This window comes from Eucyclogobius newberryi, unplaced genomic scaffold (genome assembly GCF_026437365.1).
Source record: "Eucyclogobius newberryi isolate DKJ021-1_F unplaced genomic scaffold, fEucNew1.0.hap1 SCAF_2, whole genome shotgun sequence".
In the NCBI taxonomy this organism is placed as follows: Eukaryota; Metazoa; Chordata; class Actinopteri; order Gobiiformes; family Gobiidae; genus Eucyclogobius; species Eucyclogobius newberryi.
This window is the reverse complement of record NW_027315834.1, coordinates 43,720,775-43,740,695: the sequence shown is the minus strand read 5'-3', so window position 1 is coordinate 43,740,695 and position 19,921 is coordinate 43,720,775. Positions and strand designations below refer to the sequence as shown.

Sequence of the window (19,921 nt, the reverse complement as noted above, 5' to 3'; positions counted from 1 at the left end):
TGTTTAGTGAAAGGCTATACTTGCTGTACAGCACTTTCCCGGTCATTTTGAGCCAAATGGAGTGCCGTGCTACGGTCGGGAGTCGTGATGAAAGTGAGAGAAGAAGACACAGTACCTTGTGGAAGACAGTGAGGAGAAGAGTATGCGAATCCACAACTACATGTCTCATTACTTCTGTTTTCAGACACTGCCCTTGCTATCTACTTTATTTATTTTCCTTTCGCCTCATCTCAAATTCATCCACTAGCTGTGAAGAAGAGTGCAAAACTGGATGCAGGAAAGAGCAGCGGGGCAAACTGAAGGCTGGAGCATTAGGCTAGTAAATCACTTTCTATTCTCATTAAGGACAGCCGTTGACTGGCGAGAAAGGGCCCTCTGTCCTCCCAGTCAGCCAGCTAGCAAATTTGCTGCTTCGCCGTGCCAGTGCTTGGCTACGTACATTTGTGGGAGGGTTTTGAATAGTTTTCTCAACCAAACAATGCTGTAGTAGTTCAATTTGTTCATCGTTTTTTAATTTACAAGCACATTACCAAGATGCACTTTTAAATGGAGTTATTATGTTTTGACCTTGATGGGAAAGTGGATTTACCAACAGTAATCTATCATTAACGCCTCAATAGCTCAATAGACTCTAAGCTCTCTCATGTGAGAGTGCATATGCGGTATATGAGGTTAGACTACACATTTCCCTAAAGTCTATAGTGGACATGATTATATTTAAGATTTTACTTTTCAAAATTGCCTTTTTTCCCCCCAGTTTGACCATTTTTGCTGTAGTTTATAATTGTACTTCTTGGTTGGACATGAGCAGCAGATGTGATGCTGCATTCATGTGGCCCTCGGGTGCCCGGGTTTCACCACATGAGAAGTTGGGATTACGACTTGTTTGCATTCATGTGCTTTTTAGCTGGAAAAGTCAGGATTTTGATGTCACAAAAATACAATCTCAGCAATTTTCATAGAGCTACAGTAAGATGTGTTGTTGTTAGCCTTCTCAAAAACTAAACATTATCTTGTTATTTTTTTGGGAATTCATCTTTCTTTTTTTACTTTAGCTAGCTAATGTTAAATCTGTAATTAAACAATCGTGTCAGGTCTTCTGTTCAATCTGTTGTGACACGGACAACTCACAATAAACCCCTGTGTAGCAGTAGTGTTCAGTCAAAGACACAAATATTATATACATTTTATAAATATTATGAGGGCTTTTGAACACCATTACTTTGCTCGGCCTTATAACTGGCAAAGACGTTCATCAATGTAAGCATTATAACTATGCTCGGGGAAAGTTTCAGACACTTACAAGCAACTAATGTTTCGCCTGTATGCTAATCACAAATGCTAATAATTGATTAGTATATTATGCATAACCTGCTACAACGAAGCCAAATTTACATTTTAAATTGCTGCAGTAATTTTGTATAATGTAATCCCAGCACACCAGCTGGTTGCGTATTCACCATATTCAGGAAGTTGTCCTGAGCGCCGCCATCTGACCTAATCCTTCTTCTGGAGTTAAAGGTTGAATGGACGATTTTTTTGGCCCAAATCTGAGTCTTATTTCCTCCTCCGTATCAATCATAAAACGCACCTACCGCTCACCTGCAGCCGCGTCAGGCACGTCCCCACGTTTCCGCGTGTCTAAGCGCATTGATCTATCATAATATAGTTCCCTCAGTGTACGGGACAAAATGAAGACGGAGAAAGACTGTTCGAGCTGACTCAGAAAAAGACGGAAATCTATGGGAGACGAGAGATGTGATGTGATCCGTCGTGCTAATAAACAAACGCACGTGTGTGTTGTATCAGTCCGCACGGGGGAGTGGCATGCGCACTTCCGCCTGAATTCTCAAATCACCGAAAAATCGTCCATTGCGCCTTTAACATAAGGCTGCTGACCCTGAGAGAAAATACGAAAAGTAATTTTTAAGACTTGTTGCTGCACATGAACAATGGACATTTTACACAAATCAGTCTACTTTATAGCATATTATTTTAGTAAAGTCTTTTCCTCGTTCTCCCGCTGGACTGGAAGTGCGATTACAACAGAAGTGCCAAGGCAAAAGTGGGCACAATACGGTGAATAGATTATCTGGCGTAAACTGATAGTTATGTCTTGCCAAATCATAATACCTGATAACACCTTAATTTTTTTTAATGATTGTTTAAACTGTCAGAAAATTTGTCACATTGTCCTTGAGTGTCGCTTATTGATTTCATATACTGAAGGATTCCATTTTAGAACTCAGCTCTACTTCCTGCCAAATCTTTCTTCACAAACTGCCACTTGATTGATGTAAAACTATGATAAATTCTAGTGCTGTCAATTGATACATTTTTGTTATCAGATTAGTCACATTTTTGGAATTGATTAATCACAATTTATAGCATTGGATGTTTTTTAAATGTATTTAAATGTCTATTTGGTAGTTTTTATGCACATTTTCTTTGAAAAAATAAATAATGTTATTATTTTACAAATCTTAATAAATTATTTAAAAGCCGAAATAACGACAATTTAAGTCTAGACATTTCACATGTTTCTGGTAAATATACATGACCAAACAACACGTTTAGTGGGTTAAAGACCAATAACAACAGTGTAACTGACTCTCATGGTGACAGTTGTGCTGTTGTTGGCCTGGTGTCCACAGGTGTGCACGCTGTTCAGCTCCAGATCTCCACCTCTCTTTGGTTTGATCTTCAGTGTGGAGCGGGCCACGCTCCTCAACATCATTGATCTTCCACTGATTATTATGAGCTTGGAGTGGGACGGCTTTGCTTCACGGAACCAACTAAAGACGTCGGTCTGGAGTTGAACAAAGTGCGCTCTGTGACGAAATAAAACCTGTGTGTGTGTGTGTGTGTGTCAGACGGATGGGATTTTATGTGTAAATGTAACCCCGTGATGCCTGCTCAGGTAATCCTCCCTGTGTAATGTAAAAGAGCGTGTTTGATGATTAATCAGCGTTAATTTTAATGGATGGATTTTCTGTGAGTAATCGCATGAGTTATTACGGTAAAACACTAATAAATAGTTACCACACATTTTATCTCACCAAGCAAAGTATTATCATAGTTTGTAGCCTATTTCATTTCAATGTGTTATCATGTCTGTTTTAAAGCAATTTCAGTCTGCCTGTTAGCCTGTTAGTCATGCCAGTTATCAAAAGCTAATAATTATGTGAATGGACAATAAATATGGTAGACTGATTCCGTTCATGTGGACATTGCTGAATGTGTCACCCACTCACTGACAGTATCTTCTTTATATGTGGATGGCCCTGAAGCTTTCATGAGCGATTCATTTAAAAGAGACTAGTGAATATGGTCAAATTGACAGACGGACACTTGTAGATAAAGTAAGGCAAAATGTATAAATGTTCTATTAACCATTATGTATAACATTGATTTTGTTGTGTTTTGTGTGTGAGAGACATCGTATTGCTTTGTCAAACAACTGTCAAAAGTTCTAAAAAGCCGGATAGACGGCAGTATGTGTGCACCACGCAGAGCCTGCCAGTTCAGCTTTGATTTATTACTTCCAGTGCCATGGAGAAGAAATGAGCCGAAAGGTCAGCGTCCAGGAAATGTATGGCTGTTTTGCCTTTGAAACTCGTTTATTATGTGACCACATGAATGTGTAGAGGCTCTGCTCATCCTCATCAGCATTAGGGAAGCAACGACTATTAGAATAATTGTAATTGTATTTTTATAGTCAGTATTGTTACCTGGACTAGGTTAAGTCCTGTTTTTTAATTGTTTCGGGTCCAGTCTATTCCAGGTTTAATAACAAATTTAGTCTCAGTTTAGTTCCAATTTTGATGTGGTCTACGTGTGAACGCAGCCTTAAACACAAGCAAAAAGACAATTTTATAACTAAGACAGCTGCATTAAAAAATAATAAACAATTTCAGATTTTATCAATAATACCCTTCATAATTAATCTCTGTCAGTCACCAAAATGTCAACTTTGTGATGTAAGGGTTTCATTGTGTGGGCATGGGTCTGGGATGCTTCGTGACCTTGGTTGCTGTAGGGCCATCCTTGTCCAAGAATGTTTCTGGCCTGTAGGCTTTATTTGACGGAACACTACAGTGAAAGGGGGTGTTGTTGTTTTGAAGATATGCAAAAATGTAATATTGGGTATATGTTTTATCCTAAAAAATAAAATTAAAAAGTTATAGGGTAAGGGTGATATTTCTGCACATATGTGTTTTATATTATAGACATATCACCTTTGTCTGATGATTAAACCTGACTGTTGTTATCATGAAAATGTCTAGTTTAGTATTTTTATATATATATATATATATATATATATATATATATATATATATATATAAAAAAAAATGTCTTCCTCCGTAGCAAGATTTGTCTTACCAAAAGTTCTTGTTTATGTGATGCTGAGGGACAGGAAGGGAATCAATGTGTTGAGCAACATGGCTGACTCTGTAAACACCTCATCAGTTGCCTACGTTTTTGCACCTCAAGGCCCTTAACTACTTCAATTGTATTGCTTTGCTTCACTTATTGGACTGTTGGCTTAAATCTTTCCCTGCACCTGTTCATGCTATGTTTTCTTTAGCTCAGATTATTTTATCGCATTCCCCTTTTCTTTTTCTCTTTTTAATATTATTGATAAGACCAAGAAGATACAATAAACCCCACGCTGATATATTAAAAACAAGAGTGCATACATTAAAAGTGAATAGTTTGTGTGTACAGACTTACTATCACATCTTAGTTTCTTGTTTGGAGTCATAGACCAGGCGACAAAGGGGCATCAGTAAAATGTCAGGTGTTAAAAGTAGTAAAGGTTAAACAAATTGTACACTTTTGTGTGATGTACTGCTGAATGTTGCACTGGACAGCTTTGATTAGAGGTGGGTGATATACATCCTCATTTTCTTGGACCAAATCTCAATTTAGATTTTGATCACGATACATGTAAACTAAATATATTTATATTTTCCTGAGAAGGTAACTAAATCCATCTGCTTCTTCTGTGAGTTCTGTGTAATTGGTAGAATCCACCTGTCACTCTCAGAGCTGTGCTGAGGCTGACCAATAGAATGTGTGTGTGGGAAAAGTGTCTATACCCTGGCTCGAATCTCTTATTAGTTGAGGTTTAGGTATCAAAGGACTGTGAAATTACCATCAAAAGCACAAAAATGACATAACTTATTTGGAAGTATGGCTGAACGATTTGGATATTTTTTCCCCCCAATATTACGATTGCGATTTAACGTGCGATTTTTAATTTTTTTTTATTGTATCCTCTTTTTTTCGTAAGAAAACGTATGACTGACTTAAATAAGACCAACACAATATTAGATACATTTAGTGTAAAATATTCTTTCAAACATTTTACATTTTTTATACATGCTGTCAGAATGACAAGAGATTCTCACTGAGACGAAAGCACGTGTACTGCTTCTGTGATTGGCCGAAACCCCATGCGGGTTGGGTTTGTTTTGTTCCTTCTAGCTCCGCCGCCCTCCGCTAGCTCTGCCGCCCTCCGCTAGCTCCGCCGCCCTCTGCTAGTTCCGCCGCCCTCCGCCAGCTCCGCCCCCGGCGCTAGCCCCACACTAGCCCCCGGCTCCCCGCGAGACCCCTGCACATGACTACATTCTATTCACGTACGTTGCGATTAGCAAATCGCATCGCGATTTAATTGCAAATGCAATTAATCGTTCAGCCCTATTTGGAAGTTCATCAGCTTTTTGCAACATATAAACCCCCTGTTTATTATAGTTCTAGTCACCAATACTAGGGCTGTGCATTTAATCAGCCATCATCATCAAGCATCATTAATCAACATTATTTCAGTAAGACAGAATAAATTAAGATTCAATTCAATTTGTGGGAGAGGAGAAAACTATATATATATATATATATATATATATATATATGTATATATATATATATATATATATATATATATATATATATATATATATATATATTATTTGTGAGCATTGTACCTGCATGCTATAGTTTCAGTCTGTGTGTGCTGAATGCATAATGTGACACTGATTTATATAAGCAATTCCATTGAATTGCTCTCTCTGATCCTTGGGGCCTTGGTGGCACTTTGTCCGCATAATAGAAGGCACCGTGTGGTCCAAGACACATTATACTCTCTCCAACTCAAATACTGTTTATAACTCGGGTCACATGTGAGAAGCCCAGGGATTTATTCTTAGTCATATCATCACAACTTCACCTTTCCTACACCCTTGTCTGCAGTGATGTGCAGGCTGATTTTACATAATTCTCAAACTGGATGGCTTTGGCATTGATAATGTTACAATGAACAGTGGTCGATGGAAAAGTTATGTTAATTTAGTTGATTAAATCATTATAGTTTTAGTCAACATGAAAATATTTTGTAGATGGTCTGGTTTTAGGCTCTGAGATTGTGGAAGCGGAACACAGCTCTTCTTTATTTAAATTAATTTAGTGGGACTATTTATTTTGAAAAAAAGTAGTAGGCTGCTTTAGTTGATGAAAAATATCTACTTTCATTCATAATTCTATTAAACAAACAATTTATTTTAGTCATAGTTTTAGTCATTTAAAAAAAATAGAGCATTGATGAAAGTTAACAAAATATTTGAATTGACAAATTCTCTCTAAAACCCCCCACACTTGGACTGATCGTTCACTGCTGCGCATATTGCCTTATCTGACTGCAGCTGTAATGGAACTGACTGTACACCTCCAGCGCTGAAGCTCACACTGTGCACCAGACAAAACCTGCTGTTGGTTACATCCTGACCTGAAGAAACCCCTGAAAAGTTGCTTACCATACTTTTCAGGCTATACAGCGCTCCAGTCTAATTAGACTAATTTCTCTGTGAATATGAGTTAGATTGTATTAAAACACATAATTTTGAAGTTTAACAAACAGAAAACACATCATAGCTGTTCCTGTTTTCCCCTCTGTCCTTGATTACTCTGTATGAGCTGATTTACCTGTGTCTGTACCTTCACATCTGGATCATCTGCTCCTGAGCTTGTGCTTAGCGTGAGAGTGTTCCGTAAGATAAGATAAGATAAGATAAGCCTTTATATAGCGTCATCAAAGCTGGAGGACTCTGGCTCCAGGGACTTCCTCCTCGTGGGCCTACAAAATACACACATTGCAATTTAGATGAAAAACAAATTGTTATCCAACCAAATGCTTTTACACACCTGTTGTGTGAAGGAGAAGGGCCAGCATCCCCTGAAGCAGCAGGGGCAGGGGCAACAGGGAGTGCTGAAGGCAAATCCAGATCTTCAAAAAGAACATTGTACAGCAGTTATATTTTAGCCCAGTACATTTACTGCAATATTATTCAAACTTTTACTATTATAATACATCATATTTAATGAGGCATACATATATGTTGCCAATATCATTTTCCAGTTTCATCAGCTCTTTGACTAACTTTACACACTCACTAGAAGCACAATCAGCTGTGCACTATAGATTCTAGTGCACAGCTGATTGTATGAACATTTCTTTGATAGGCAATGTGACAATTAAATAGGCCTGAGGTTGTAGTCACTCATTTCGCTGTCTGAGTCAGTAATTTAAGTTTTGTATCTGCGTAATGTGATCTCAAATACATCAAAGTATTTTTAAAGTCTCATTTCAAAGTGGATGAGATCTCTTGTTAGCATTAGCTCGTAGTCTGTCACTGAAGCTGCCCTCCAGAGCGGACAGAGTGTCCAGCAGGGGGTGATACTCGTGGTCCAGCATAGATGTGAGTTCAGCCAGGACCCTTCTGTCCCCCACCTCCTGCACAGAGTCCAGGAGGTGGCCTGGACTCCTGGGCTGCGAGGAGCCCATGACGGAGCTGGACTTCTTGATGACCTTGTCCAGCTTCTTCCTTTCCCTCTCTGTGATGCTGCTGCTCCAGCAGACCACACCGTACAGGAGGGCCGATGCCACCACAGAGTCGTAGAAGGTCTTCAGGAGTGGCCCTGTCACTCCAAAAGACCTGAGTCTCCTCAGGAGGTAGAGCCAACTCTGGCTCTTCCTGTACAGTGCGTCTGAGTCCAGTCCAGTTTGTGGTTCAGTACTTGTATGAGTCCACTCTCTCAATGTCCCGTCCCTGTATGTTCACTGGTGAGGGGGCAGTGGAGTGGCATCTGCGGAAGTCCACCACCATCTCCTTGGTCTTCCCCGCGTTGATGAGGAGGTGGTTCCGCTGACACCAGTCCACAAAGTCCTGCTCCAGTCCTCTGTACTCCACATCATCGTCGTCTGTGATGAATCCGATGATGGCAGAGTCGTCAGAGAACTTCTGCAGGACGCAGCTGTCCGTGTCATGTCTGAAGTCTGCAGTGTAAAGGGTGAAGAGAAGGGCGCAAGGACAGTGCCCTGGGGCGCCCCCACACTGCAGGTCTGAGTTTCAGACACACAGTCCCGGGCTCTCACTAGCTGGGGTCGGTCTGTGAGGTAGTCCAGGATCCACTCTGCCAGGTCATACTCCACACCAGCCGTCTCCAGCTTGTCCCTCAGGAGCAGCGGATGGATGGTGTTGAAGGCGCTGGAGAGATCGAAGAACAGAATCCTCACAGAGCTGCCAGGCTTTTCCAGGTGAGAGAGAGAGCGGTGCAGCAGGGAGATGACGGCGTCTTCCGCTCTGATGCCAGTTACATTGTAACATTTGTGATATCTTTACACAGAAAGATGGTCAGGTCTTGCCAAGAAAGTCTCATTTCAATGCAACAGGTTCTAAACTGCAGACCGCCGTATATCGCATGTCTGCGCTCCACGTGTGCGTATGCGTGTTTGTTTTGCTGCATATAGATTCACTTCCTCTTTAGACTAATTTCTCCGTGAATATGAGTCTGATTGTAATAAAACACGCCGCGTTTTGAAGCTTAAAGACAAATTGACTACTGTCCATTAACGTTTTCTTCTACAGTGTGTCAAATGCTTGTGCCTCCTGCTAGAGTGCCCCCGGTGGCCGTTATGGGCCACAGGGTTCAAACCGTGGGAAAAAAAGTAGCGGCTTGAAGTCCATAAGGTACGGTACTTCTCTTTTATTAGATGACTATGATCATTAGGTAAGATACAGTTTGGTTAGTTGTAGTTTTTATTCATAACATTTTTTTCCAAGATTTCTTTTGGCCTGTAGGCTTTATTAGACAGGGCAATTTAGCGTGAAATAAGGATGAGACTGGGGAAGGACATTGCAGCAAACGGATGGATTCAAACCCACAACGCTGTGGATCGCTTACATGGAGCGCATGTGTGCTATCCACCCAACTGCAACACTACTATATATTTCTCATATAAAATGTGCAGAACTACATGGTAGACATGTTACATTATGGGCCTAAAGGTTAAACAACATGTTCCCAAACGACCTGTCTGAGAGCCAGGGCAACAGAAACAAGACAAAAGCACTCAGCAGTACCACGGCGTCTCTGTGGGGTCTGGGATTGTTTACTGTAAATAATTATGTAACGTTACGTACAGAATATATAAATATAGTTTGTACTCACATGCAAAGGCACCTGATCAAAATCTATAATAGATGTCAAATAAATCCTTAAAATATTAAAACACTTTTACATGGTGCTGTCTGGTGTTCGAGTGGTTAAGGCGGCAGCACACATGCCAGGCTCCATGTGTCTAACTGGCCATAGTGTCGTGACTTCAAATCCCAGCTCTGACATTTTACTGCATGTCCTCCTTTTGCTCTCATCCCCATTTACTGCTAAGCTGTCCTGTCTAATAAAACCTACCGGCCAAAAACTCCTTAAACACACTAAAACAACACACTTTTACATGATAGCAATAATGATAGGTCTCAATTATACTCCGGTGGAAGGGTTTCATATGATTTAGTTTACTGTTTGTTTTCCATGGGAGATCTGTGGATGGGGGTAAGTCTTGTGAAGGTCCTCCTGGTGGAGGCCTGCGGGTAAAGGACTCTGCTCGGGGTCTACAGCAAAATGCCTCTCGCTGCTGCTGCTGCTCTGAGTGAGAAGGCAGAGAGACACATAGAGATACATGGGGAAAGTAATCAGGCAAGAGCTGACTTCTTCAGACACATTTTGTATTATGGGCATGTCTGCATCAATTCTGTTTTATTAGAATTGACGATGCATCTAAAAAAAAACTATTATTTCCCCCACCCCTACGATACAATTTATATTATATATTATATTATATTCATGAAGGCCATTTAAACTCCACGCTTGATTATTTGAGTGTTGTAGTGTCTTTTCCAATGCATGAACTCTTGAACACATGAACTCGGAAGCAGAAATGAAACGGCACACAAAACTGTAACATGTATTTTTCATTCCCCTATTGGGAACCTGGCTTCCTTGGGATTCCACCTTGATTTTCAGCTGCCTCAGTGCGTTCAAACATACCAAACGTACTGTAAACGTCCCCTACTGCTTGACAGGTCGGAGTAGGAGACCACAGACGGTATGAAAGCCAAGTCCCTTTCTGGATTTATGTTGCTTTTTTTATTCCTCCCTCCCTCCCTCTTGTTTTATTGTTCACTAACCTTTACTTTTGTTCTGCTCTTGTCACAGTCATTTTTGTCCTTTTGCTAAAAGAACAATGCGCTCAATGCACTTTTTTAAACTAACTATATAACTGAAAGGACAATGTTCAAAGTAACCTAACAGCCAGGGTTGCTATTGCAATGTTAAAGAAATTATGTGACTGAGGACATGTGGATATTGCAATATTAAAATAGTTTTAGACATTTAAAAAGAGGGAAAAAAACTGCACATTCAACCAACATTACTAATGTTCAAATCCAAACCAGGACTTAAGATAAGATAAGATAAGATAATCCTTTATTGTCCCACATGGGGAAATTTCATTGGTGCAACGCAGGAAGATACAGAGGTAGATACAGAAGAACAGATCACTTATAGGAAGTCTGAAAAACACTTTCAGTAGAAGATCTCCTATAAATAAAAAACTCCCATAGACAAATAAATAAATACATAAATACCATTGCATGTGATCACGACAGTAATTGCACATGAATATGTGTCACGACGGCACATGGATTGCACATGAATTTCACAGTAATTGCACATGAATTCCAACAGTAATTGCACATATGACGGAATTGCACATCAGTATTAGGTTAGGTCAGTATTGCGAGTGTTCAGGACTAACAGTGTTTGTTATAAAGTCTGACAGCAGCAAGAAGGAAAGACCTACGAAACCTTTCCTTCACACAGCGAGGGTGGATCAGTCTCTCACTTAAACAGTGTATACTCATTAATCCACGCACACTCAGGGAACCAGGCAAACGGTGATATGGTGGATGCCTTTCCTATTGGAACCAGCATCATTACTGTGGTAATTTAGCGCTAAAGTATGATAATTTATTGAAACTTTATTGATCGTAACATTAGTTGATTTAATGTTGAATCCCAAATGTTTATATCTATGACATAACAAAGGGATTTAACAGCCATGACTAACTTTGTTAATAAAATTAGTTATTTGCACTGTCCCTGCATTTTAAAGGAGAGAATGGCTCATTGTTCATATAAGCTTGCCACAATAATGTTTAAGCCCCATAAAATTTTATTCACAGCAGAATTTGCAATGCACCTTGGAAACATGCCAGCCCTCACAGCTCGAAGCCATCGCTGCAAGAAAGGACTGTAAACCTCGAATCTGAGCTGCTGTGTTTGTACTGCACATTTCCTCAAAGGGATTTTTCACACCGTTTTGGAGATCTCTTCTGATGCAGACTGTGGCCCATTGGACCATTGGTCTGCTTTCTTTTCTTCTGTTTTTCTGCCTCTTCACTAACATCTGCCACTCTCCAGATGGATTTGTATTACAACTGCATACGCATAACTGTAAGACCTCTCATTTGGCAGGGCTGTCTGTTTAAAGAGGCAATGGATACAGTATTTATACCCAGAGCAGAGTGGGGCTGGCAATCACAAAAACTGTAAATATATTAGCTGTATTGCAGAAAGCTTCCTTTCTTCCAAAAAGCCACTTTTTTATTTGCCACCACAGGGTTCAGAATAAGCGGTATCGCATCGCAAAATGCAACGCAATTTCTCTCAAATGCGATGCATTCGTCAGAAAAAAGTGTGTTTGTATTGCAGCTTTTGCGATACAAAAATGTGTGTCCAATTGTAAAACCAAAGCGCCTAAAAGTACTGATCACTCGTCAATCGATCGTCAATAACGGCCTGACACATGTAGGACGCTGTGTGGACATGACGAGTCCCGCTGCTGTCACAGATCGCTAGTCTGAAAGTAGGAGGAGCCATGTGCGGTAAAGTTTGCGTCAGATTCGGACTTCCGAGGTCAATAGCTCCTAAACGCAAAAGTCTTTGCAGATCATTCACTGCCAAAATACTCATATTTACACTGCCAAGTGACTACAACCTCGTTTTTAACAATCAGATGCGTATTTTGGGCGCAGCGAATTACACTGATCCGAATGTGCAGACGGAGCCGAGACGAGTGCTTAGGGACCGTCATTAAATGTGCAGCCGAAGCAGAGACGAGAGTACTTAGGGACCGTCATCAAATAGCAAAACGAAAAATGAAATGGAACGTCAAATAGAGCGGTACAATTTGAATAACACATAAAATACACCATGATGGAAACCACAGCAACCTTTATTTTTCCATCAGAAGCTTAATACATATGTATTAAGTGTGTGTAATGACAATTAATATGTAAATGAAACTCCTGCAAATAGTCCTCTGATTGATGATGGTATGGAAGAAAGTTGTAAATAAAGCCATCTGACAGCACCGCTATACAAGTGAAAATCCTTAATCTGAACCCTGCACCACCACAACTCATATTGAAATATACCACCACAAAAGTCATACAGTTGTCAAAAGAAATAATAACCAAATACTGGATCTGTTGGGTATTTTTACAGGTGTGAGTAAATCTCAGGTTCACAACTAATTGTAAATTGCCTACTCTATAAATCTATGCACCTAATGTTAAGACTATTTTGTAAAATAGTCCTTTATTTAAATTTAAATATTGCTCTGCTGTGCAGACTTTTATGGAGTCTTGAGAAGAATATCAACAGACAAATCCTGTTCATATTCTAGGTTCACTATGCAACTTTTCTGGTTGGGGTCTGCTACATGCTTGTCTCTCTGGAGATGTTATTGCTTTGCCTGGGATGTTCCATTATGGCATTAAAAGTATCTATCTTGCACTAGTTCAAATACAGGGTTAGCGTTACCCTTACAGTGTTCTTGCTGAGGGCTTTTGGCATGGCAGCCCGCCATGCTGCCGCGGGCACCCGCCATGCCCAAAAGATGCCGCCATTCTGTCGCGGGCCCCCGGGCCATGCTGGCCATGCTGAAAAGATACCGCTAGGTATTAAGACAACCGTGCACGTGCCGCGGGCATTTTAGGGTGCTGCTGCGCTCGCTCGCACATTCGGGTGCCGCGGGCGAGGAGCCGCCTACTGCGCTCCGCCGTGCGGGCACCACGGCGCTTGCACGGTACCCAAAAGTATGGAAAGCCAATATGATCACACGCCGTCACTTAGGAGTGCCGTCTGGCGTAAATTGCGGTACTTGTTTACGGCGAATGGTGTCATGTCAGATGGCGCACGGCGTTAAAAGTGCTGCTTTATTTTGTAAAAGCGTCGGAAAATACGGCGCGATACGCCGCTCCTAAGTGGCGGAGTGTGATCATATTAGCTTTCCATATCGAGCGCCATGGGCGGCAACATTTTTTAAGTACTTTTTGCTAGCGCCACTTACGGCGGTGTCCCACCGCCATCCTCAAACCTCAGCCCAGCGAGAACACTGCCTTATAATCTTTACTGTGAGCAGGGACACCTCTCCACAGATCTTACCTGTAACTGGGCCTGGAGGGGCCAGTGTTTCTTGCCATAAAGATCATATGCCATACAGAACATTCTAGACAAGGGGTCAGTTCTGAGTAGATAAGCACCTCCATCAGAAAGGTTTCACCTTTAAAATCAAAACCTTCAAAGTTGAAACCTAATACAACTGATTCTTCAGTCAATTAGAGCCGAATGTTAAATGCCATTACTTACATAATTTTGAATTTACCGTATATTTACCCCCTCAACCCACTCAAGTGCGTGTGGATCCAGATGCTTGTGGGTAAGTGATTCTATGATTTTTGTATTGATCACTCTGGACTTGTAAAAACGTTTCGGTTCAGGTCCAAAAAAAAACGAAACCCTGGTGATTCGGTTCTGGACTCATAAAATATAGCACTCAAATACTATATCCTTTTTGTTCTAGAATCTAGACCATCTTAAACCTTCCGCTGATCGCGAAATTTGCGCTGGAAACGATGTAAACACTGCCATGCGCCGCCGTCAATAGCGCACACGGACCCTAATTAGCGACGCACTCGTCTTCCGGGCATAAGTTTAAGCAGGCGAAATAAGTTTAAAGATGCGAGAGACGGGAGCGCCTCGTACGTGTCGAGCTGTGCAGAACCGTGTATCCACATATGAACATTGAAGCGGCAGCCGGTGAGATCGCTGGCTTTATTTGAACTGTTTTAAGCCGTGGCCGCCACGTGCGATGTTGTGATGGTTAACGTGCTGCGTGTTAAAGGGGCGGGGTCAGCGTGGTTTCTTGGTTGGGTCTTTCCTCTGGGTGTAAATATGAATGAAATAACTTAAGTGTTATGTTGTGGTGTATTTGGCATTAAGTAAATACAAAGTAAAGTCAAAGTAATATTGCTTAATTGCTGCATTCATTAATTGGAGTTTATATTTTGTAATAGTATTTTGTATTTGTATTCTACAGTTGTTAAATATGGTCTGGTGTTTAATGCTGCTAATATGATGTATTATTTTGATTTGTTGTGTAAAATATTTTCATATTCTACTTTTGATACTGTTGATTGCTTTATAGTGATTCAAGTTGACTTTTATGCTAGTTTTTCTAACTCTGTTATTTTACACTGTGACTTAATTATTTACACTGGTGTATTGTCTGTTTGAAGGTTTTTACCTGACTTTTGATGCCAATAGATCTGAACATTAAAGAGTGGAAATGTGTCTAAAGGCAAAACATTGTATCAGATGAAACAGCTGCTTTGACCCTTGACCCAGACTGACCCTGTCAACAATACTCAACATGCTCTTGTTGTTGAGTTGAGTCTTAGCTAGTAGCTTGTGATTTGTAAGTTGTAACTTCTGTTAAAAAACAGTGAATAAAGCAGACAAGTTGAGTTTATTTCAATCTGCAGTTAAGCCTTGTGTTTGATAGTCGTCCTTGTTCAAGTCTCTTCAACTTAATTTAGCCAAATAGCTTGTGTTACGCTGTTGTAACAATATGCAAATATGGCATGGTTTAGGTCCGGACCTAATGAGTCCGGACCTGAACCTAAACCTCTGGATTCGAATCCGGACTTGAACCTGAACGCGGGTTTAGGTATGCATCCCTACTCTGATGCTTAAAGGCGCAATGGACGATTTTTCGGCGATTTGAGAACGCAGGCGGAAGTGCGCATGCCACTCCCCCGTGCGGACTGATACAACACACACGTGCGTTTGTTTATTAGCGCAACGGAGCGCATCGCATCTCTCGTCTCCCGTAGATTTCTGTCCACTTCTGCGTCAGCTCGAACTGTCTTTCTCCGTTTTCATTTTGTCCCGTACACTGAGGGAACTATATTATGATAGATCCATGCGCTTAGGCACGCGGAAACGTGGGGACGAGCCTGACGCGGCTGCAGGTGAGCGCTAGGTGCGTTTTATGATTGATACGTGGCAGGACAAATGATTTATCCACGCCACGAGGAAATATGATACAAAATTTGCTGAAAAAAATTGTCCATTCCACCTTTAACTTTTGTTACCCTTGCGGCACTTCAGTTCTTTCTCTCCCTGTAGACCTGAACTTTACTTTCCTCTTTCCCCACAGTCACTTCTCCAAGCGCTTCTTTGATGTGTCACTTCGCCTTTTTCTGTTTTCTCTTTACTACGGGGCGCAGGGAACGAACAGTGGGCTTGGTTAGGTTTAGAATCAGGCTTGGAAAAAACAAATGTGCCGGTGGATCAGGGTAACCGGGGAAAATGGCAGCCACAAAGCCTTGTTCTGCTGGTCTCAAGCTACAACATGTCTTTTATTTGATGTTAAGCTGCCTCTTATTCCCAGAGAAAGAGGCAAAAGACTAAATAAATCGAAGTGCCAACTGACACCAATGCAGCCAACACATGGAAGCGCACACCACAAAGTCAAACTCGTTCTTGCAAAAGACAAACTTTATAAATTTACCTACAACATAAAACATGATTTTAGCAATCCTGAGGAAAAAAAGAGTGTTACCTGGAGCCTCTCAGTCCACAGGGAAGGAGAGAAAAGAGGTGAAAATGTGAGGAGCCAGGGGCTGTGCAGCCAAACTCTGGGTAAGGGGGTGGAGGCTTACTAAAAATAAAATAAAATCACATCATGCAGCAAGTGAATGGGCAGTGACCTAAAATAATATATCTAAAATTCACCAGAATACAGGAAATAATTTAGGATTTCTCCAATGTTTTCTGGGGGTTGACCCCCACATGGTCCTTTAATTATTGATATTTAATAATAATATGTCCATTGTTGTAGTGTGCTGTAGCCTAATTTAGTGTATGGCATTTGTTTCACAATCTCCTCTTTGAAACATGGAGAGTTTCATACTCTACATATCATCAAAGTTGTGTCGAGTATGATGCGTGGACTCAAGGATCTTCAAGATAGTCATTTAATTTAATTAAATGTCATTGACATTTAAGAACCGCAATGCATTGTGTTACACCTAGCCTACAAAACAAGATAACTAATTTGAACAAGTATCATTACTGAAAAAATACATAACTTGGATTAAGTTGTACCTTTCCTTTATAGTTTCTGAATGATTATGCTCATCTTCAGAAAGAACCAGTCTAGATCTCAGGCAACTCCTGCTAAGCCTCAGAATCTGCGTCAGGCTTTATACATTGTATGCTGATCCAAGGGAAGCTCATTCGTATGTGGCTGATGTTCACCCTGTTTCCTATTCACAGGAGTGCAACGCACTCTGCCTTTTTTCAAGTATTTTGTCGAGCGCTGGATTAGCTCTGATCCAACAGCAATTACCCTCAGGAGGTAACACTGTGGAGCATGCTCTCTGAGGTCACAAGCAGGTGAGACGTCTGCCCAATACTTATGTGCACTCTCAAGGAAGTCTGTAGCTACACGTACTCTGGGAAATGCACATAGTTTATGAAGTAATTTAGTAAAACTTTCAATTTTAATGTAAATGATTTGTTGTTGCAAGCCTTTTCAATAAACTGGACTAGTTAGAGGCACTCATGCATCAAAGTGACTGTGTGAAAAAAGTGTGAAGAGCTTAGGCATACAGCAGTCATTGAAATAATTATTTTTACGTCCTGTCAACATGACAGGTACCGATCATTTGGTACCTGTCATGGCTAATTCTGAATCGGTCACAAGGAAAGGAAAACAGAATAACATAATTCATGAAAAATAAACTTTTATTAACATGTCTCTTTATCATTTACAGGCTGAGAAATAGATTTTCAAAGTTAGGGGCCAGGGGCCCCCCCAGCAATTTCAGGGGCCCACAAGCGCGCGCGGCATCGTGGCGTCATAAGAACAAGATAAATGTGTTGTTTTAAACCTGGTTATTAGCATGTAAAACAATTTAAAGTTCTTTTATCTGTTATTTGATATGAAGAGCACAAATACTGAATCATATAAACCAGAGATCATGATGTTTAATACTGTTTAATTTAATATAATAATGTTTCTTAGATACAAAATAAATACCGTTTACAGAATTTGACACAAGGAGATCTTGTGGAATATATATAAAATCACAGCCTACAAAATAAACTACTAACATATATACATTGCCCCGATGCTAACAACTCCAAAGGGGGTGGGGCCCTTGGGGCCCTTGGATACTTCCACATTGACATTGTCCCTAATGTGCAAAATTACAGCTTTTGTTGCAAACAACTTTAAAATGACTGAATTGCGAACTGATGAGATTGACGCCCGCCAACCTCGATATCACTTGTGGCGCAAAATTAGACCGGGCATTTCCGAGTACAACCGAACGCAGCGGCCAATCAGATGCCCGCTTTCATCAACATTAGATCACGGACACCGCTCGGCCAATGAGAAGCGAGAAGACTGCGAAGTGGCATGTCTGTCAAAACGAAACTTAAGCGATGGAAATGGCCGCGCACATGCTCCGCTGCCTTCCTCCGCTGTATAACTACAGCAATAATCGTGGTCTGTAGTACAGCGCGCCCGAGTTTGTGCATAGGAATCGCTTTGGGTATGTTCACCGCGCTGTTTTTGCCTATTAAAAATATATATTACGGCGAAAAATTTGCATCGGTCATTGTGTCCGGAACAATGATTTTGGAGTCGGTCAAAACTGATTTTTGCGCCGGTTATTGACCGTGTCCGGCCCGTTATTTCGAGGCTTGATTCACTATTACCTACTTTGAGCTAACAAAAATATTGCACATCTCGCTGATAGATTTCATCCTTCTAAGAAAGGAATTTCCACAAACGTTAAGGTGAATGGAGCAGCTTCTCAAGACTCACCCCAAGTCAAATGTTTATTGCAAAAAGAATATTACCAGAATATTACCAATATTTTGTCTTAATGCCGTAATTCTTGTTAATTTTACAATTTATTTAAGATTATTGTTGCTTGTTAATTTGAGGATAGTTTTTGTTTTTTTCAAGCTTTGAATGGACTGGCCCCACAATACATCTTGGACCTCATTCAAACCTTTGGTTTGAGTTGTGTGGTCCCTTGTATCTTTTATTACTGTATTTGTTAATTTCATATTTATTGTTTTTAGCTACTATGTATTGTTTTCAAAGAATTTTCTTGGTTTTACTAGTTTTATTTAGATATTTTTGCAGCACTTCAGTTCAGTTTATATAATATATTGGATTTTCTTTGCAATGTCTTTGTAAAAGTCTTGTGTCATGCTCTGTGGTGTGCATTTACACCTGTGAAATCTTTGCATAACCTCAAGCCTCATCAAAAAGTAGGATGCTATGTGCATTGGTTGGTTGCTGGTATGAAGTTTTTTTATGTTTATGGCCAGTGCAGTGCAGTTCTGAAAGGACACATCAATGAAATGTGATGCAGTTTTGAAGAAAAATGTAGTGATACATTTGAAATTTATGCTTTTTTTAACAATTGTTTAGCAGTTTCAGTTCACGCACGCACGCACGCACACACACACACACACACACACACACACACACACACACACACACACACACAATGGGCCAGTGGCAGCAACAAGAGCAAAGCATACATAATATGTGTAGTAGACAGAGTGTAATTAATCTGCTGTAAATTTTCAGTAAACACTCTGTTAAGTTAAGGCATATTTCCTTCCTAGAACTTAGTTTCAGAAGGTAAAATGATAAGAGAGCGATGAAGGGAGTGAGAAGGGACAGAGGGGAGGCAGTGCTGCTGGTGCACATGGAGTTCAGAGGGAGAATCTGCATTAGGTTTGATATCAGATTTCCACTTATAAGAAAATAACCAGTCAAATTATGTATTAGGCTGTTATGTTTTATACTACATAAACAGCAGTGGAAAAGTATGAACATGTTTTATTGTTTGTCTGAGGTGTAGTGGCCAAAACTTGCCCTAAGGCCCGCTATGGCTGCAGTGTGTGCGGCGTCTTGGACACGTGTCTTCCACAAAGAGTCCAGAAAATACTGTGTTCCAAGTGTTTGTTGCCATTACCTGTGGCCATCCTGATTAGACACGGTTAAAAGACTGATAACCTCCACACTGCAACACCTGAGTGCCTTTCTCCCCACTTATATAGGGCAGGTAATTGCAGGACAACATACATACAGCACCACACAGTGGCAAGAGAAATGACAGACCTTAGTTGTGAAAGCCAGGAG

The 19,921-nt window shown here is 40.6% G+C and overlaps 1 protein-coding gene and 1 long non-coding RNA gene across 3 annotated transcripts in view; one reads left to right on the top strand and one right to left on the bottom strand.

The window, feature by feature from the left end:
- Positions 1–19,921, top strand: part of LOC140366915 (astrotactin-2-like) — a 259,612-nt gene that overhangs the window by 1,172 nt on the left and 238,519 nt on the right. The window lies entirely within an intron of this gene.
- The window catches only part of LOC140366921 (uncharacterized), a 262,861-nt gene that overhangs the window by 40,809 nt on the left and 202,131 nt on the right, over positions 1–19,921 (bottom strand). The gene's annotated exons all lie outside the window — the stretch shown is intronic.